We start from the raw sequence: 22597 nt of genomic DNA, 5'->3' as shown, positions 1-22597 counted from the left end.
GATTTTCTTTAACTGTGGATGATTCAGAAGGGATTATCTGAAGGAAAATACGACAACTCTACTTGGACTTTGCCTTTGATCATCTACACGTTTATTCTAAAAAAACTGTAACTGCAGATTGCACCAACAGCCCAGAGAGACAATGCATGAAGCCGTCGAGCAATAATAAGAAAATGGCGAAGGGTTTGAACCAATGGACAGGACAGATGAGCTCCTGACACAACAGAGTTTTTGAGAAGCTAATGTTTTTCCAAAGGCTGGTTTACCTGCTCATAGGCACCTGAAGGTGGTCGACTTCAACCAACACTGAATCAGTTCTCAGCTGTTATACAACTAAATTTCAGTTCAGTGATTCATAGGAAATCTATATCTTTAAGTACTTGTAAAGAAAACAATATTTTTTCTGCCTTTCTGTACGCTGATGGGAAATTTGATATATTTTTCTACATGTTTTTTGGAAAACTATGTGATCCCTGCAGAGGTGAGTCAAGAAAAAATAGCAATACTTCAATATATGTTTATTGAAGAAGAAATATAAAGCAGACAATTAAAATAATTGTAATAAAAGCAAGTATATGGTAAAAATGTTACTGAGTAACCTTTTGATCATAACATCTGATTCAAATTGTGAAAATTATGTAATCAGAGGACCAAAATACAAACTTAAATGTGCAATCTGGTATTTTAAAGAACAAAATAAAAACTGAGTAAAACTAAATAACGTCATTGTAAAATAACATATTTTTTCAGAAGAAGAAACACACTGTTCCAGATCTAATATTGTTTACCTAAATGAGGATATTACAAATGTTAGAATAGTGCAAAGTATATCAGTGCCAATATATACTGTTTACTGTATACTTTTAGTTGATCACCAAATTACACTGCTGAAAAATTGAGCTTGAGTACAAGTGAGACAAGAAGTCTCACTTCAACATAATGTGCGTATGTCAGGTGAATATCAGGGTTAATCTAGGGCTGGATGATAATTCAATAACCATATATTCGATCGATAGACGTATATCAATGACAGGGAAAAAAGGGTCAGTGAAAAGTTCTTGCACATTTGATAAAAAGTTGGTTGAATAAAGGATTGAGTTTGAATTCAGTGTTTGGGTGTTCTGTATCTAAAAACAGGTTGCTAAACAACAGCATAAAATGGCCAGGGATGCACTTAAAATATATGTTTTGAATTTGTTGATAATTATCAATATGGTTTCCATTTTATCGATATGCTTTTTTTCTATATTGTCCAGCTCCTAGTTTAAACCATGGTTGTTTGTTATTCAATGAAGTAACTATAGGTTAGTGAGAGAGCCAGAAACTGTACTCAATAAGAGTAAGTTTACTTCAATTGAAATGTTCCTTAAGTAAAAGGTATGATGCAGTAAAACTACTTATGTTTTTTATATTAAATAACTGAGTAACGGCATAAATGCTACACATTACCACACGCCTCTGGCCCTCAGTTGATTTTTTGTGAATACAAACAAAGGCTATTTTAATGATTGTATGGTATTCCATTTAAACACACGATACAGAAAAAAAACTATACCATAAAAGCCATACATTGCTCAAAAGTATTGGTGGTAATACTGTGTACATTTAGATTTTATATAGGTTTCTCCAATTTTATTTGTAGAATTATAATCAAAATTGTTAGCCCATGACACTTGTATAATTGTTTTTATCAAGCCGCAGATCTTGTTATTATACTGTAAGTAGGATCTTACAACTGGAGTTAAGGACATGCTAGAACAAAAAAACAATTAATTTGCTAATCATTTGCAGCCGATTATCAATTAATTGCTAAATTTCGGGGAATGCCAAATTCTAATTGTTTTTAAATGACAGGGAAATATTTTTTATTACTTTGCAAAATCCCTCAGTGTTCAGCTAAATCACAGCATTTTGTTATATTTGTGGTAGCTGAAAAACAGTAAATGTGTAATTCTTTGGCTATTAATTTGGTGAATCATATTTATTCGTGCCATAATTACACTCTTTTTGGGTAAATAAATATGGTTAGAATGGAAAAAGAATTTAGAAAATATAAACATGAAAAGTGGAGAAAAATAATTAAGGAACTTGGCAAATAATGAAGCAGATTTCATAGTGCCCGTTTCTGGATTTAATCAACAACAAAGTAACTCTGTAGTTATTATACTGTATTCTGTCTCAGACCATGTCTTCTTGTTTTGTGGTGATCTGTTGTAAAGTTTGGAAGAGATTGTGCTAAAAATTGGAAATGTAATTCCCATTTAAAAAAAAAAAAAACGTCAGAGGGAAACGTCAGCTGGGGTCTAATATTGTAACTTTGAAATTATTTGAAAACAGCTATGTCCACTATTTGTTGAGAAACTGTAAAGAGCCAAAAAGTAAAACAAAGTGCTAGTCAGATCAGCACTGACACCTTGTAAGACTCATTGTAAATTGCTCATACTGCATTACGTTACAATGCCAAATTCAATTTTCACGGGAATACCAGCATTGTCACAGTATCAGATGAGTTGCGTTTCAAACAGTGAGCTTTCCAAACCTATGTGACAAACTGCACCTAATTATGTTGAGCTCTGAAACAGTGCTCCTGTTTGAGTCTGTTTCACTTTCTCTCACAATGGCACCACAAAAATCTTGATGGCAGGTTAGCGCTGCTTGATGGAAACTTAATAGAACATCTGTCTGCACACCTGTCACCAGCTTTTTAGATCTCAGTCATCCTTGTGCTTGGATCTGAAGTGAGTCACTGTCTCACTGTAAGGTCACACAGATAAAATGCCAAGACATTACTACTAACAGATGCGACAAGCAGATACATTTCGAATGACACTGGGATTGTGTAATCTTTCTTGACTTAATGGCTCATAGAATACATAAATCCACCCAGTGTGGAATCTGATTGGATTTGTTTCAGACACAGAAGACAGACCTGCTTTTAGTTTTAAGAAGAAGAAGAAGAAGACAAAGTTTTACTGCATTTGTAGAGGAGGTGTTTGCAGGAACAACTGTGTAACAGCTAATTCATCATAGTTCCAACCCAATATGTTTTTCATACTGCGGTACATTTAACATAAAAAGATTGTGCATTGGTCTTGATGGAATGAAGCCACAAGCAGTAGGATACGTGGAGCATATTGCTGCCCGTTTCTGCTGTTTTCTGAGCACTTTGACTGATTAGCTGATCTATGTTAAAGAAAAAAAAAAGAGCAGTATACTATTTCCAACAAATGTTTTGCAAGCATTATGTTTCTCACACAGAAAAAAAAGACACTAAAATATCAGTCTATAATACTGAATGAAGAACCAATGACTCCATCAAATTTTTGTGCAAACCATGAAAACTGGCTGTTTAGATCATGCGTAGCCTACCTGATTTTGCTTTGATAAAAAAAGTCATAATTATTTGACTTTTTATTGGTCTTCTTTTTTTTATTATGACCAAAACTGTGAAAAAACAAAATTAGAGATATTCTTGCAGTAAAACCTACATACATCCTTACTAGTACTAAATTGGTGAGTTTACTTGTCTTCATCTGGTGGTTTTCCCTGATCTTACGATGACTAACTAAAAATGAGATCATGGACTTTTAAGCAGTGAAATCTGGTCAAAACGTTTGCCGAAAAGAGTAGAAATGTAGCGACTGTCGCTTCATCTCCTCCTGTGGATGTCAGAGACACAGTGGTTGGTACGAGGAGCCACAGATAAAAATGGAGCCAGTTCAGATCACACATTCTTCAAATATCTGAAACCTTGTCTAGCTTCCAACACGGCAAGAAAATTAATATGTAAAAGAAAAATTTACTCATGTCATTTGTAAGTATGTGGCCCATTAGTTGATGCGGTAAGTCACTTATGAAGTTGTGAACTATTAAGTCCTAATTTCCTCATAATTTGCCATAATGAGCCTTCTTTCCCTCTCTGGCAAAGCAGAAGCAGTGAAGCTCTTTGTTCTGGTCCAGGCCGTCAATCTGGTGTTTGTGGCTGTAGAGGAGCTGATTAAGATGTTGTTTGGATGTTGGTGACCAGAGAGAGCTTTTTACTCGACGGAGAATCGACAAGCTCCACTCAGCCAATGTGTTTGAAACATCACCGGTACATGAACCGGTAGAATAATGATGCATGATATTTTCATTGCCTATGTAAATCTGATTTGGCAGCTGTAATATTTTCTTATTGAACTCAGAAAAGTTAAAAACAAAGCAAAGGTTTTTCTTTCTGTTTTGTTGCTGAATAGTTTGTGCTAAACTTCTGTTGACAAAACAGATGTTTTTCTTTTATTTTTGTAATAACAAATATTTACATTAATAAGAGAAAAACAGCAAATAGCAGCAGATCTCCATTAAGGATGGTTTTATTCATCCTAGGTGTCTGGAGAGATTATGTGCATTTCTAGCTGATATTGCACTCAGTAAATGAAACGACGACTTGCCAGGCAGCCACAGGTCATGGTTATATTTTTCTTCTATCATTTTAAAGATGTTCACACGAACAGAAAAGGTCATTATTTTTTTCCCCATCTGGCTGCATTTTCTCCACATAGTGACCTGCCATCAGTGTGTAGTGCTGTGGCACATTGCAGCTGCCTTTGGGACATGCACGATAATGACAGACTAATAATGAGCGCAGTTATTTGCACTTTTTAGTAAATAACACTGCATGTGTTGTTTAAACACAACCCGGCGCTGCAATGCTGAAGCAAACATGTTAACTGGACAGGGGTACTATGTAAGTAAATCGCCCAGCATGTGTATTTACGGATGTTGTCTGGTTTCAAAAGACAGACATTTAGTTTGTGTATTTCTCTGTCCGTCACAGCCTCTCAGGACAATCAGATCCGACCCGCGTAAATGTCTGGTGGGCCCAGATCATGGCTTAGGCAGGACCGTAAACTGGTCCCTCCACTTGCCAGACCTACTCTAGAGGTGTTGATGGATGCAAAGGTGTAAAGTTTCTGAGATCAGCAGAGTGGAGATGATGTAAATCTGCTGAAAAACATATTCAGCTCAGAAGCAAATGCCTGCTCTCCCTCCACACCTGGTGAAAGCAGACATCCACTCATCGACCTTAACACATTCAACACCTCCTTGATGTTGTTTTGTCCAAATTTTTCCCTCAATCCTCTTTCTGTAGATGTCATTTGCCTCCTTCAGCCTTTTCTTGCTCTTTTTAGCCAGTCTGGAACTTCTCTCTGTACTTTACCATAAATGCCCTCCTCTTCTGATTCTAATTTCATCAGAAGATGACGTTCCACACAGCTGTAATAAACAGGACGTAGAGGTTGCAAACTAGGATAGAGCACATATTTATGAAAAAAGGAGAGAGGTTGTCAGGAAAGTGTTGCTATCGGGCAAGTTGTGGTTGTCTTGTCAACTAGTACCGCCGAACTTACATGCAGTTTGGAGATGTTGAGAAAGAAATGCAATTCTATGCACGTTATGGGAAAATCCGGGAAGATGGCAGCAGCAAAAACAACTGATCAGTCATGTGAGGTGAATGTTCGCTATGTCAGAACTTATTGGGCAAATGTGTTTCCATATCCTGCAATGATGTTGTGGATAATGTATCAGGCTCTCGCTGTTGCAGTGGATAGAGGCAGGCCCGTATTAACACAATGTGGTGCCCCTGGGCACTATACCTCAAAGCCTCCCCCTTACCCGTGCTGTCCTCCGGTCAAAAACATCAGACATAATCGAGGGGATTTCTGTAATGTAATTTACTATTTACTAACTTACACAACTACATGTAGGCATATGAGCAGTGAGCAATAATAAAAAAAATCTTGATTTATTTATCATTTATTATTATTGTTACATCAGTGTTCACAAAACGAATAATGCATGGTCTTTCAACAATTTCAAGTAAATAATATAACAATTTATGAAAAATATATTTTTAAAGCATGTGTCATGTGGTGCCCCCCCATGGTTGGTGCCCCTGGGCGCTGGCCCACTGGCCCTTATGGATAATCCGGCCCTGATAGAGGTTATTAGATATTACAACCTTCTCCTTTATCCTGAAACTTTGCTTTCCTCTGTCTGCTCAGACAAGTGAAAAACTACACATTTTTTACACTGTCTGGTATGTTGTTATGAAGCCACGTTTCAGTGAAGCAGATCAAACAATACTCCCTGTAAGCACACTGGTTGTTAGTCAGAGCTGCCAGTTCATCCACCTTGTTAGCCAGAGACCTCACATTCCCTATAATGGCTTTGGGAAGAAACGCTTTAAATTTGTTGTACAGCTCTTGTGAGTGCTCCTCCTTTTGAGAACAATTGATCATATCTCCAAAAGTAGATGAAAAACAATAAACAGATCGAAATAGTACTATAAAAATCCACCAGAAATATTACAAGAAAAAAATTGTTTGACACACAAAAATAAGAAAGGTCTCCTTGCACCTGGTGGCTCAGCAATTAGAAACCAAATAATCAAAAGAGAAGGTCTTAAAAATTGATAAAAATGGGTAAAATAATCAGTCGATAAAAAAATACATCTACAAGAACACAAAAATTCAACAAGAAAGACAAAAAAAGAACATTAAAAATAAGCAGAAAAAATAAAACTAGAAAACTTGATCAAAACTATAAAAACTCATAGCATAACATGCTACAAATCTCTCCAGCACCTAGCAACAAAAAGATGATTTCATGTATAAACTGAAAGTACTTGAAGATTTAGCTTTTCTATAAATCACTGACTCTGACCTAGTATTTAGTTGTATAACCAACGTTTTTGAGAAGTGCATCACATTGACGTTGGCTTGAAATCAATAGCTACATTTACACGGACAAAAGTAATCGGGATAAAGGGCTGATCAGAATAAAAATGAATCAGAATATTGTGATCAAATTAAGCTCAGTTGGAAAAAGATTGTAATCTGAATGAGAAGGGTGGTTTATGCTTGTAAGGATCAAGTTATTCTGAATGTGCCAAGCTAGCCTGAGGGCACATGTGCACTCCATGTCAATGTGACGTATTTCCGCTGTGAGTGGCGGAAATATGTGGGGGAACGAAACTGGCTGTGCTCCCAATAAAACCTTTATATTAGAAACTTTAAAAGAGCTGAGAAACTATATTTTATTCAGTCATGTTTGAACTGTAGTTAGAACCTGGTGCAAATGGGCTCAGAAGATGAACTAACTCATACAATTATTCTTTGTTTGCTATTTTTTTGTTGTTCAAGTTTTTCTCCTTCTGTGTTTTTAGGGAAATTTGATAACTGTGCATGTCAGAGTGGTTCTATTCTAAATAAAACCAGGTGCTTATAAATGCACATTATGATTGGATTAATTAATTGTGTGATCATATAAACAGAACAAAACAATTCTTTTTCGTTTGTTTCTTTATCTGAATACGTGAAATTTTGTGCCTGTAAACATAACTTGTTTACATGCACTTGTTGAAGCACCTTGACTTGTTGAAGCGCCCATATTTAGGGCATTCCCTTTTTGACATAAAGCAACAGGACCTCTTCAAATATGTGTATTTAAACATGCATAGGCACGTTATGTGACATTTTTTATTCATTCTGGTTGCCAACAAAGTTTTTCTAAAAGATTATCACGTCCTGCTGCAATATTAATTGTAATTTTGGTGTTTTATGCTTTGTTTTTGCTCAGTTTGTCAGTAAATAAAGCCTTTCATGTTTTTTTTACGATTTCAACAGAAGTATGTACTGCGTATGCACAGCAGGGGTTAAAACAAGGACACGGCTAACAGCTATTAGCATCTCCAGGCGAAACAATGAAGAAAGTTCCAAGATCTAGTAAAAAAATCTAAACAAATATATGATTCCAAGAGGGAAAAGACTGGAATGTCGCTGGGAATACAGTATGAACGTTGGTGTTCACTGAAGTGGACGCTGAACCTGCTGAGGCTCAGATATGACCGCAGGGTTGATTGACATGAGTAAATGTTCTGGTATGAGGCTCTTAAAGTTGCTATTAGATCAGTTTATTTAATTAATCGCGGTTGGTCTTTGATCACGCCAAGCTGACGCCTTACTGTGAGGCATTTCAGAGGGTCAGGCTTGGTCTGGCATTATTTAATTTTGAATTTTTAACTAAGCAAACCGGCATTATTATAGTTCTGCGATACTGTCACTAGATGGCGCCATGTCTGTTTTTATATGCTAATCGCGCCTGGTGCTTGAGCTATATTAATCCACAAAAAGGACCATCAAATCATTATAGCCTTATTTTATCATGAGCAAATGGTTTTTGGTGTTTTTTTAAAGCATATAATACCATTAAACTAGTGGTGTCCTAATACCGGCCCGATACCAGCATCAAGTATTAATACTCATACTTGTAAATCCAACCCAGTACTCTGAACTGATACCAATTTTCCTCCTGGGCCTGGCTACGCTGCAACTCAAAGGTTAGATACCACTCTATACCAGGTAGTGGTGCTATACACCAAGAGATTGTTTGCTGACCCTCCAAAAGAAAAAGAAGAAGAGAAGGCAACTGAAGCCTTTACCAAATTCATCGGCTGTGATGGTCAGTTGTTTTTAGTGATATGATATTGTTAAGTTATTTGTGATCTATGAGTACCAATTTATTAAGTACTCAGTATTGGTACTTGGAATCAGCAAGTGTCTAAACTGAAGTACTCGTACTTGTACTCGGTCTGGAAAAAACTAGTATCGGATACTCATATTTTAAACTAATCCATGATGTCTGGTATGTCAAAAATTGGTCCTGATACATAGTATTTGGCAAAGTGTATGTGCCCTTTGGATTTAAAAACTAAAATTTTCCTTTGATTTTTCCATTCAATATTGTATCATCTCACTTCAGGGCAGCCAATGTGTTCTTGTAACTCTTGTGATCCTTGGGTTTTGGTTTTTATTTGTTTGTTTTGGAAATTCTCCTTTTGTTTATCTTTGAAGTGTGTTGCCATATATGTTTATTCCTTTGATTTAGTTTCTTACTTATTTATTGTGTTATGTTCTCTGTATATCTTAGTTTATCTTCTAGGTCAGTGTTAGTATGTTTCCCCATTGTTTTATAGATTTCCTTGTGTCTAGTTTAGTTGTCAGTGCTTATTATTGCACTTTCTTTAGTTCCCCTATTCAGCACTCTTCAATCCTAGCTGTGCCATATTCTTCTGATTAGCTCAATTGTATTCAATGTCTTTCTCCACAACTCCCACAGTACATAAGCCCACTGGTTCCATTACACTGTCTATATTCCATGCTCTGCTTTTCCTTCAATTCGACAGAAGTTAGTCTTATTGATTTATTATTAAAGCACTCTGGTTGGCCCTGCCAGTTTCTGCACTTGGGTGCTTTACTAACCCCAAACATGACAGTCACCTCTTCAGCACATATTGATTTTTTTCACAATAGGACTTTAAGAGAAAAAAAGTTATCTGGGCTTTTCATAGGTGTCTTCAATTTGTTACTCACAATTAACTGCAGACCTTCTTTGAGCCCCTGGCATTGGCTGAGTCTTTGTCACAGTGGCTATTCTCATATTTATTTGAATGTTTTTGCTTTTTGGTTTCCAACTTAAAGCTTTCCCTGATTATTTTAGTTGAGTAGCAGATCGTTTTCTGCACATCTCAATATCTTTCCTCTCTCAAATCTCCTTTTTTATTTACATAACCCTGTCCTTATTCTCTTAATTGAGCCAAACCCAGATTTTCAAAAGAGTGCCATATGATTTGCATGCACAACATTTCCCGCCTTTGTCTTGAAATAATTGTCACATTTTTTCACACAATAAATCACCTTATTGAATGAACACCACCATGCTATTATTTTGAAAATACACCTTTCATTAATGATCTAATTACACAGAATCTGTTGTTTTGATTTACTCTACTACATCGACTGGTAAATCATTACATTTCTCCCAAAAACAGGGATTGCTCTGGTTATAGTTGGTGGGTTGCTATTATTTTGACATAAACTGTATGTCTGCAATTAATTCATAAATACACAGTGAATTATTTGCCTCCACTGTAATGTGGTTTGTCATTCCAACTGGTGACACAAAATTGCGGACTGCATAAAAGAAAAATCACTGGCAAAGATTTACCTTTTATTCAAGTAAATACATTGTAATTTCTGTTCTAATGTGATCCTACAGTTTCGAAATAACAGTTCAGGTTATTGTTGTCATTTCCACCACTCGTGCCACTGAGTACCAGGCAGCTTTAATTATCTCTATATTAAACACAGCTTCCGGTTTGCCTTTAATAGCTCCTTGTTTACAGTGTGTGTTTACACTCGTATGTGGGTCAAATGCAGATATGATGTAAATGTGTGGCTGTGTGTGTTCAAAAAAGCCTGTGTGGATAAATGAAGAGCACAATACATTTGAATAAGTCAACAAGCAAATGATAGTACCCAACAAAGATCACTATTAGACTTACATGCACTGCAGGTCAAATAAATAAAAAAATTTTACACATACTACACAAAATGTAAGCATTAAATTCAGCTACATTATACTACTGTGTTTTACTTGATCTGACTGTTTTGATAGTGTGACTCGAGTTGGTCTAAGTTGGCCCCAGGCTGACATTAAAAAAATAAGCAAGGTGGCAAAGCTACAGTGATTTATTCCAATGATGTTGGATGGGATGTAGTTCATTCTTAGTCCTATGATTTCTGGCACCTGTTAGATTTTTAAAATGCGTCTGAGCTTTGCAAGATTCCTTCAACCAACCCACCAATGGGAGGTTTCCTTAAAGATTGTAATATTAATTCAACATAATGGCAGCACAGCACATAGTATATTAATTTAGAGGCACACATTTGTTGTGTTTATTTTGTTAAAAAACAAAGTAAAAAACAAAGGTAACAAGTTGTGGTACAAATTAATGTGCAGAATTGTGCTTATCATTGGACTTAAACTTGCAGTGTTGAATGTTACTTAATAAAAGAAGAAGCTTGCAGGAGCCTGTAACTCACCTATTTGAAAAGACTTTGCTGTAATTGTACACTTGGATCTCCAACATCTCATTTTCGTCAAGTCTGCTCCCAATGGGCCATCGAAAAGTCTGGAACAGAGAAAGAATATCAAGAGTTGCAGCAAAAACATATATTAGACATATTAGAGACAAATATATAAGATATGGTTTTAAAAAATGATATCTATTGATGCTAATACACTATTGTATTGATTGTTTTCTGTATAAATCAGTGTTTGAGATTCAGATGAAAAATACTGTAATACCAATGCTGTTCCAGCAGGTGGTAATAATGTTAATTCATCAGGGCTTGTCACTCCTGAGCCTGTTCTCCAAGACATTAAAGCTTAACTTCTGCTTTCAATGGAAACAGAGTCTGGATTGATTGTGACAAATGCCGTATAAACCATTAAAAACAACAACTTCACGCTAACATATTCAAGACTTGTGTTTTTCAGCGAACTCAGTAGAGTAGCACTAATAGTTGCCTTGTTATCAGTATTTCCTTTTCAGGAGAGTTGATTTAGACTTCTATGTATTTTTTAATTTATTAGCTTTTTTCCATTGTGTTGATCTATATCTAGAGTATCCGATCAAGGCATCCCTAAATTACCAATATTAATCCTTTATAGTGACGAACAGAACATCAAGTTCTGTTCGTCATCATAAAGCATGAGAAAAAGGCAGTAAGGATACAATAGTAGGGTCCAGTGGGTCCAGTGCATGCACTGAGATGTGGTGCATCTCACCCGTCAGGTGAGGCGTGTTTTCAGATTTCAAGCATCCAAAGCGGCAGACACTTGAATTGGAAAATCCTGAATTGTGCAGCTAGACGGGGAGCGTCAACCAATCTATTAACGCTATGTGACGTAGTGCCGGATTTTCCAACAGGATGGAAGGACCATGATAAGCTTGGAAGTGGACAATTGAGGACAAACTCTTCGTTAATGTTGGTTCCCATTCCATATAACTATGATCAGTCGAGCTAACACTACAGAGACAGTAAAGTGATTTGAAGGCACTTTAAAGCAGCTGAACTGTCAAGTATATATGTACTTGACCTTGATGTCAGTGATGGATCACATTAAGTCTTTGTTACTGAGAAAAAAAAAAAAAAACACAACATCTCTATTTTTGTTTAGATCCTCATCTATTAATGTTTCTTCATTTATGTGAGCAATATTTAGCGACATTTTTAAGTGTAAATAGAAGAAAAAGTGCAATAAGAGAAGGCTCCACATTAATTTCACAAATTAAGAATTAGTTATTTTCATAACTAGTTTCAAGTGACAAGTATCAACCAAAACATAAGAAGACAGGGGTGCCCAAGTCTAGTCCTTCAAGAACTACTATCCTGCTTGGATGCATCCTTTCGCCAACACACCTATATCAAATGATGGGCTTGTTACCAGGCCTCTGCAGAGCTGACTGGCATGGTGATGAAAGAATCTAGACATTTTATTCAGGAGTGTTGGAAAACGGATGTGTTTAAAAGTTACAGGGCAGTAGCTCTTGAGTACTGGGCTTCAGTACCCCTGTAAAAATAAAACACAAATGGGGCCAACAGTAGAAAGAAAAAAAAGATTTATATTTCTCAGTTTTTATAAGCATTTTTTACAATAAATGTTACAATGACTTTCCTAATCTTTAGCTTCCTGAATGCTATTAGATTTAAGGCATGAGTGGCCAACTCCAAAATCCTAATGTTGCTTCCAATCAGAAAAAAACATATTGAGGAAATTAAAAGATTATGTTAAACCCAAATCGGAATGAATAATTTTAAGCTTAACTGTCTTTATATTAAGAATTGACTCAATATCATGTCTGAATGCAAATGACGACAAGTTATGTGACATTCCAAAGGCAGCCAGAATGGAGAAATCTTTAAATTATTTTTCCTTCATTCTGTCAGATTGGCTGACAGCAGAATTCCTGGAGTTCTTCAAACGTCACATGATGAATATTGTTAAAAAAAAATCTCTTTGCTGACTTTGCAGAATCTGATTCTATCTTTAATGATAATGAACCTTACCTGTTCAGGGAGAAAAATGTGAGGGCTAATTCCTCTGAGCCTACATAATTCTTAAAGGTCAGCTTCTTAGCAAAACAGTGGCATAATGAAATTTAGATAAAAACCAAAGAATCAAAAACAAAACACAAAAACATGCATTGCAGATTAAATGATAAACCTTAACCACTGACCCCTAAAAATGAAAGGACCCCATGTTTTGTCTTTATTCTACAGATTTATGGGACTCCACTTTTCCCCTTCAAGATAATTATCCTTTCATATCAATTTCATAATACTCTGACATTTCTAAATGTCACAAAAATGTGTTACTTTTGTTTTGACATTTAGAAATTTTAAAACGCTAATTTTTGTCAAAAAGATTATATAAACAGATACAATTTTATGTCTCCAAGTTCATATACAATTTCGAGCAGCAGTGGCTCACCTGAAAAGCAGGATTTGACTATTTAAAAATTGAGATGATAGCAGCAGTGTGAAACACCTCTTTCCGTTGCTTGGAGACATTTTCAAGACCCGGAATGAAGCTGACAAAAGTTGACAAGATAAGTCAGAACCTGATGTTTTATTTCCTGCTCACATTTTGATCACCAACAAAAATATTGTTAAAAAAATTACCAGAAACACAGATATTGATCAGCTCTGCTGTTAAATACATTTGCATGTAGCAGATTCTTGTTTGTTGGATTCAGCTGAACAGGTAACTGTTCAGCTGAATCCATATTATATGCATTTACATCAAAGATATTTTCGCAAACATTATCTTGTCTACTGTTTCGACATACAGGAAATGGATACTGAACTGCTTATGACATATTGGTTTTGCATTACTTAGGAAAATAAAAATATTATTCCCCTGTTAATTATAATGTTCTTTATTACAATGATCATTATTCTTTAAAAATGTTGTTAATTTAGCACAAAAATATCATATTATCAAATATATTGAGTAGGAAATATTATTATTATACAACCCCATTCCACAATGGCCAGGTGAATAAGAAGAAGCAACATTTGACTAGTCATAGAAGCAGTCAAAGTAGCTGTTTATATCATATGAAAATGGATCAATAGTCACAAAGTAGATCTAACTACAAATTAATCACAATCAATTTAGTCAATAAATGCAGCACAGTACTTGGTTCAAAGTGCTTTCAAATGGATTAAGTCCCACCAAGAGTCAATGTTTGTCATATAACAGAGAGATTCCGTGTCATATAAATAAATAACAAACATTATATCATTTCATAGTATTAACTCTAATATGATAGAAAGCAAAATGAATGGGGAATAATGTAACTGTTTAATTTAGAAAATATTCATGTTTAATTTACATTTCATACTGTTTCAATTGGATTTCCTGCAAATCTTGCTTTTTGCCATTATATGTGTTTTGTATTTTTTGATGCACACTGAATAATCTGATAACATCATAATGTAACATGACAGCTTATCTTAGATTTAAGATGGGGCGGCATAAAGCTAATTTGTTTGAGTCCTTAATGTGCTGGTGGAAAGAAATTAGGCACAAGCAAATTCCTGCTGTGCCAGCCTTTTTTTTTATTGTTTCTGTCTCTGATGATAACTATGCTCTACTCATTCTGGGTACAGATATGCATGTCTGTGATTTTGTATAGTTTCTATGGGCTTTACCTTTCTGAGAAAGACAAGTTCTGATTCCCAGATCAATAGTACAGCAGTTTCCTTAAGACCAAAATATCATATCAACTCAAAATCTAGCAAATTATTTAAGAAAACAGTTTATGTGGTTTCTGGCACTTTACCTTCGGCCCTTGTAATGAAGGTTCATATGTCAAACCAATTTAAGACGATAAAAACAACCCTCCTTTAAATACTCAGGCATCCTTGGATAGTAAACTGATTTGAATTGGTCTTAATCGATTTGATATTTCATACAATTTCACTAATTAGTAAAAAAAGAAGCTACTAGTTTAGTACAAAAAGTAACAGGCTTTGGGCTAATTATTCATATATACATTTTGAAACTAAAAAGAACCCTCATAAATGCAGACATGACAGCAGAATTTATCTTCTTCTGTGATATTTAGCCAGACAAAAAGATAAATCACTGTAAATCTTTTCCCCCTAAAGTCGATTTGAGGTGCTGATTCAAGGTCTTGTGTCAGCATACATCTGTTACCCTGCAGAGTCCATGAGAATGTAAATATATCTCGCAAAAGTAGAGCTGTTGTTCAAGAGGAAACAAAATATTGCAATGTTTTATTTATCACTATAAACATTGCTCGGGTTGAGTTGAACTAACTAAGAATATTAACTGGCTTTTTTTCCCCGTAGGCTAAAACAAGAAACTGTACTGTGATGACTTCTTCAATGTTGGCTAGTCTTAAATAAAGCACTGGTTATGACGAGTGTGAGGATAAAGGATGTCTCGTTTTAATTACTTATAAGGACTACTCTGAAGGATGTTTTTATGACAGACAAGGAAATGTGAGAAATGCTGCTGCTCTTCACATAAACATATAACGGTAAAACACATTGCAAAACCATTGCAAAACAGTGTGAAGCATACTGGTGTAGGCTTGTTTGCTTTGCAGAAGTGTCCTGTTTTTAATCTATTCTTCTAAATAATCCCAGCCTAATGTTCTGAGGCAATAAAATGGATCTAATGGCATCAAGTGATCAAGTGTTGTGTTGCATGACTGTATATCTGGCAAACACATTTAAGTCTGGAGTCTTAATGAGGTGAGGAAGTCGAAATGTCTAGTTTATCAACAGATAGCAATAGCCATATACTTACATTTATTGTATAATGCTTTCATGAGACTGACCAACAAAAAGAAATGTATAGTTGTAAAAAAGAAGAGGGGAAAAAATTAATGTTTCTACAAATAAAATCTGGAAAATGTGAATTGTATATGGATTGAGCTCCCTAGATAAGCAATAATATGTAGAATCACATTTTGGTGAAATTACAGCTGAAAGTCTTTTGGGTTATGTATCTACAAGCTTTGTTGGTCTAAAAATTATTTATGTTCGTATGCTTTGTAAAACAGCTTAATAGAATATAATTCAATTTTATTGTCATTGCACTGTCACAAGTACAAGTACAAGCAACAAAATGCGGTTTCTCTCTCCATCAAACCAGTCTATTTAAGTACATGCCTATTAGTCACGTGACAATCAATCAAAACTGGACATTAATTAAGAATCTGATACAGCAGGCCCACCGGAGTCATCACGGGTCATTTGGTTTCCTTCAAGCAATCAGAATGCGGTTAGGGTTCACAGATGTGTTAAGAAATCATTTCAGATGTTACATACAGTGCTAACGTTGAGCTCTGACACCATTTTATAACACATTACTCTGCTTTGCTGTGTTAAGGTTACAGTGGATGACCTTTTAGCTTCAAGATCTGGGGGGATCACCCTATCTATTGGTTGTTCCACATGCCAATCATTGTGACGCACTCACATAACGCCAATGTGCCCCACGTTCCTTGCTAGTTTTCTCTTGCCAGCTGCGCATGCACATTTCTAGTGTTTATCTATCCAGTTAGCTTCCATTCATATTAGCTCCACTGCTCTCAACACACAAGACACTTCACCCAAATTGCCTGCTGGCGGTGGTCAGAGGGCCCGGTGACGCCGATGTGTGGCAGCCTCGCTTCTGTCGGTCTGCCCCAGTGCAGCTGTGGCTACAAACATATGCCACCAACGTCAGGGTGTGAATGAGTCACTGTAATGTAAAGCGCTTTGGGGTCATCGCAATAGTTTAAGCACTATACAAGTACAAGCCATTTACCATTCGTTATTTCCAGAAACATTGTCCACTCTACCTTTAAATAAAACATATATGACAACATGATATGATGGACTGGCGACCTGTCCAGGGTCTGTTCTGCCTCTCGCATAAATGACCACTGGAAATAGGCCCCTTGCACAGAGCAGCGGGTATACACAATGGATGGATGATTAAGTAGAGGAACAAAAGCTGTCATTGTAAAAATTTAAATGATGATAAATTAGCCTTTCATATAAAATTCAGCAAACTGCTTTTGATTACAGTATGATGATGAAATGATTGCTAAGAGCAGACGCATAAAGGTTGCACAGGTGATTTAAAACTCATTGACTTCCCACTGTTTCTGGCCTCTCAATCGGCAAAGCGCTGCAGGCTGTCGGGCAACTGATCCATCAGGACTGTCCTATTACTGCATCCCGGGGTTTCCACCTGCTACCGTTAGACCTGCCTTAAAGGGTCTGTGTATGCACATGTGTGCGCCGCCTCAAGCTGCGAGTCTGCTTTCTACCCCGAGGGTCTGCAGTCTGTGCTTTCTTTTTCCAAGGCTCCAACCAACTGAGGTCAGGGCTGTTGCCTCTTTCTGAGCCTTCACCAGCTCCACTCAAACACCTAGAAGCTGCTAATAGCTCCAAAGCATTAGTCCTTGTCAGAAATCATCGACTAAATTAACTGCATTTCATCTACTTTATAGCAGAATCTCCCCCTGTGTGATTTAGCTGCTGAAAAGTAAGCCCCCAGCATGGTGTTAATGTTGACAGCACACACAGCTAGAGAGGGGATCAACACTTAGAAAGCTCACATAAGCTAAATTGATGCACACCATATTGAGATTATGCTTGGTTCATTCAACCCTATGAACATCTGATAAACATGTTAATGTTCCACAAGAACCACATATTTCAATCTATGTTTTCTTGATACACAACACGTATTCGGTAGTATGTATGAGAAATAAAAATCCCAATCTTAGCTTTTTTTTCTGCCTATAAACCAGTGTTTTAGGTTTCTGCTATTCATAGTTTAAAGTCTAGTGAATTCTCCCTACGCCAAACCTTTTTCTCTTTTAATTAGTGACGAGATTAACTCTCTTGCCAGATGGATGCAGTTCCGCCGAGCTCCACGCGTCTCCACACATCCATCTGGACTCGCTCCATTGGAGATGTATTTCGGAAGGAGGGGCCTTATCAAAAATCCTCGCATATGATTGGATAAACCACTTGTTCGTCATCATTTTACTACTTCATCTACACTCAACAAAAATATAAATGCAACACTTTTGGTTTTGCTCCCATTTTTTATGAGATGAACTCAAAGATCTAAAACTTTTTCAACATACACAATATCACCATTTCCTTCAAATATTGTTCACAAACCAGTCAAAATCTGTGATAGTGAGCACTTCTCCTTTGCTGAGATAATCCATCCCACCTCACAAGTGTTTAGTTGATAAAACATGATGGACCAACACTAGCAAATAACATGTGTAATGAATAATGCTGGTGAACACGATATTCTGCCGGTGCACACAGTACGTTTCTTTAAAAGGTTTATTGTGAGGGATGAATAGTGGTGGGTGTCCAGATAAAGTCCAAACAAAAACCTAAATCATGACAACATGGCTCATCAAATCATTTGAAAACTGCAACCTAGACCTCAAGGGACTCGCGTTGTTTATCTAGACGTTTTGACCCTGATTTCCAAATCAAATGCAAATTACTCTGAAAGCAGAAATTGTGACCACTGAGTAACTATCCCATCCTTTTTCTCCATAGCTCACATGAGACAGTCATGACAGTGTTTCTGAATTCAGCAGTTATAGCTCATATCCAGGATAAGCCTGTCTGGTGCTTCCTAAAGCTTTCCACACTTTGCGAATCTCCCTGAATTCTTGAGTAGGCTTTGCTTCACAATCCTCTCCGGCTAGCAGCTATCCCTGTTGTTTGTGAATCTTTTTCAATCACACATCCGTCCACTCAATGTTCCAATTAAAAGGCTTAGATATAGCAGTCAGACAACTTTTGTGTCTACTTGTTCTTGTGGATGGTGTCAGTGAATATCTGCTGGACAATGGTTAGGGCAGCTCTCTTTCCCTTGTTTGGGCTTATATTTATGTACTTTAAATAACTTTTATAGGTCTTATGAAATTCATATTTGTTGTAAGCAATAATTATAAAAACTAACAGAAATAAATGCTTGAAATGTTATACCACTCTGTCATTGAAGCCACTACACTACAAAGGTTAAGGTTTATTATTAAACCTAAATTATTGAGTTATTAAAATAAATTAACCTTGCCGTGATATTTTATGACATTGGTACGACGGCGTATTAGGGCCATTATTGATAAAAGAAAAAAGAAAAAAAAAGAGTAAATTTCCACCAAAAAGACTCAGAAATTTTGAGGTTACTTTCACAGATTTTAAAGAAATGACTTGGAAATTTTCAAAGGTTGAAAAGTCACAAATCTCTGCCTAATAACTCAGAAGTTTTGAGATTAATTGCACATATTTTCAAGGGAAAACCTGGAAAATCCCGGACGTTGAAAGGTCGCAAATTTTTGGAGAAAAAAAAGCTGATATTTTCAACATTTAAACAAATATATTTTATGACATTGTTGAGTCAGAAATTTGCAACGACAAAACTGAAATTTAGCAGAAAAAAACTCAGAAATGTGTCTATTTACGTAAGGAACTGAAGCCCTTGGGTGAACAAATGCAATGTAAAATAAAGTGGTAAATTGCAGCCAACAAACTAAACTTTTATTTTTCGGCAAACTGCGTAAACAACAGACTGTCTTTAGAGCAAGAAAACATTGTGAAGCAACAGAAAAATTAAAACCTGATGCTGCGCTTAAATACAGCAAAGCTGATAAAACCAAAACATTGAAACAATGGAGCAAAGCTTTCAGACATTATTAAGTTGGTTTGATAAATTACATGAAATCAAAAAAGACTACAGTGTTATGTTACTAGAAAACAGGAGAAATTTAGCTTATTTAAAGGAGCTATAAGTAAGATATTTACTGTAAAATCAACCAAAATGATTTTTATTTGTCACTTGTGATGGAAGTAACATTCCCTAATAACAATAATAATAACATTGATAACTATATAACAATAATAGTAACATTCCCTGATAACAATAACTGTACTCTTCATCAACCATGGCTTAGTCAAGTTTTTCCTCCTTTCAAACCTAGAGGTAAGGTCAGGAGCGACTTCAGTTCAATGTAGTCTGTTTACTTCCTGGTTCCTGAGCCAATCATATGAGAGTTCCCAGAATTCCCAAACAGAGCCAGCATTTGGTATATTATTTTGGCGAAAGAGCAGCAGCCTGTAAACATGGAAGCAAGTAAGAAGGAGACCAGAAATAGAACGCCATATAATGTCTTGCATCACCTGTGCTGTGATATCAGAGCTGCAATGAATTCTGGAAAATGTAGTTAGTTTGTTTTCTTGCAGTATGATCCAAAAACAGGTAACTGCCAAATGGATGTCTGCTACCTAAATGGCCACACAGGGAAAGGCTACATCAAGTGCTTTTAAGATAATCTAGAACAGGCAAATGACATATGTGAAAGTAAACACAATTTGAGAGGACAGCCTTCTCTTTGCCGACTAAAAACAACAGGTAGGGAACATGTCTTCCCCAAAGATTATGAAAAAATCTGGCTTTAGCGGGGGGGGGATAACCCAAAGCTAAAGGGACAGGAACACAATCCAGTTTATACCACGCTGGCAACAGACTTTTACTTTTTATGTATCTTTTTATGTATAAGTAAAATATGCTGGCTGATGTCTTCTGATTGTGTTATTTAATAAATCAAAAATCCCTCCCTGAAAACGTTCCTTCTGCATGTTTACCTATGATAATTAGCTGGACCTGTGATTAAAAAAAAAATGTTCTTAACGCCAAATGAAAAATAATTTTTCACTGTATATCAGTATTCTAAATTTCCTTAATTACCTAATGATTAGCATCACTGTCCTCATAACACTATTTTAAAAGGTACATCTCTATAGTGCAGCTGAAGCCTCTTGAATATAACACAGAGTGAATATGTGGAGAAAAATGAGACTCAAACAATTACTGCGTAGTTTATGAATAAAATGTAGGTTATTTTCGTGACACTGCTGTTAGATCAGAGTAACAATGCATGTCGGAACCAGAGCAGAAATTGCAACATGTAACCTTACGGCTGACTGAATTGGAATATTTAAAATTACACTTTAGTCACGAATCGTCACATGGCACTGTGGTTAATTAAAGGCTAACCCGTCTTGCCAAAAATAGCTTTTAAATCCCTGGGTGGGGGTGCCGGTCCATTTCCTCCAGACTTCCACCTCCTTTCTAGACTAATTCCAATGTATAGCTGAGCCCCATAAAGTTAAATTTATTTTCCATCAATACTTGGGCCATTGTGCATTGATGCACAAGTTTGGGTATTTGTTGTATTTTCCTTTTTTTTATTTCACTATTTTCAGCATTTTTCTTAATTTACAACCTGCAATTGTGTTTAACTATCATGACCAAACACAACAGACAAAAAAAGGTTGTAAAATTGTAATATACATGCCCTTGTATGGCATAAAAGCTTGCATATTGACTTTTGGGAGCTTTGCACAATTTATATGGTAAAAAGTACAGAAATGGGAAAATAATGTGACACAATGAAGCCAAGAAAGAAACACTGTAGCAGCATACAACGCTGAGCGATTATGCACCTAACATAGTTACTGTACAACACTGCTTATTTCAGCAGTTCATTAAACTTAATGCGTCCAGCGTAGGATTTACAGTTTTACATTCCATTTTTTTTGTTGCAACACACATAATTTGCAACTGGCTCTAAGTCTGACATTCTCATCTTACAAGATCAGATCTTTTTATGCTAAAACATTAATTCATTCATCTTGCATGCATTCCATATCCTGTTCAGTGGTGCAAGCAGACCCGGTCATTGCTGTAGCTTCATCGTGACACATCGCTGCACGTCCAGAAACATGAACAAGCATGAATATTGAATTACAGCGTGCTCTGTTTTTTTTTATGCTCTGTACAACACAGACTTGATGCTGTTAAATTGCCTCAAATGGTGAGTGATGTAAAACTGTTGCAATACTCCCGACTCCAGCATTCAGTAGGTCTTTATCTCACACTATGTGGGTCAGAAATCATGTAAGATGGTTATCTGTTAGGCAGTAATCACTGTTTTTCTGTAAAAAGCGAAACAGTGATTACTGTTAGTCTTTTTTTTGTAAACCTCGGGTTCGTCTAAAGGATTCATATAACTCTTCTCACATTCCCTTTCTCCAACTCTCAGTACTGTATGAAGCCCAATTGGTAAAGCAAGACTGCTAATTAAAAGTGACATGTATGCTCTCTCTCTTGAAAACCTCGAGGCTAATTTGCCCGGCCACAGGGTCTAATCGCTCAGATTATTAGATGAGGAGAAAACATTACTTCAGTGATCCCACACTCCGGCATTGTGGCGATCACAAGTTCCCCCAACTGATCATTCATTGATGTTTTCTGTTCTATGTTGCCATAGATGCAGATGAAAAGACAATCCTCCATTATTAATTATGAACAATGTGTTAATAATCCTATTATTCAACTCTCTAAGCCTTGATTGTCAAAGTTTAGATTTATCCTCAAAGGTTAAGGGCAATAATTGTGCAACTTAACATCTTCTTAGTGCTGCAGTCAGTTAGCTTGATATGAAATAAACAAAGATCAAATGCCGGTTTTATCAGTAGGATCAGTTCATGCACGTTTTTGTTTTCTGTTTGAAGTTATTCAACGCTACTTAAAAGTGCAGTTCACATAAAGACCTAGATTCTAAAACTGAGCTGACACT

At 36.2% G+C, this 22597-nt stretch overlaps 1 long non-coding RNA gene across 1 annotated transcript in view; it reads right to left on the bottom strand.

The window, feature by feature from the left end:
• Positions 1–10931: 10931 nt before the first annotated feature.
• Positions 10932–22597, bottom strand: part of LOC110368809 — a 36821-nt gene continuing 25155 nt past the window's right edge. The window contains exon 3 of the long non-coding RNA XR_004929825.1: positions 10932–11014. This is a non-coding gene — a long non-coding RNA (uncharacterized LOC110368809). The remainder of the gene's footprint in view (positions 11015–22597) is intronic.

Source organism: Fundulus heteroclitus, unplaced genomic scaffold (genome assembly GCF_011125445.2).
Source record: "Fundulus heteroclitus isolate FHET01 unplaced genomic scaffold, MU-UCD_Fhet_4.1 scaffold_575, whole genome shotgun sequence".
In the NCBI taxonomy this organism is placed as follows: Eukaryota; Metazoa; Chordata; class Actinopteri; order Cyprinodontiformes; family Fundulidae; genus Fundulus; species Fundulus heteroclitus.
The sequence above is the reverse complement of the archived record's forward strand: the minus strand, read 5'-3'. Positions and strand labels throughout refer to the sequence as shown.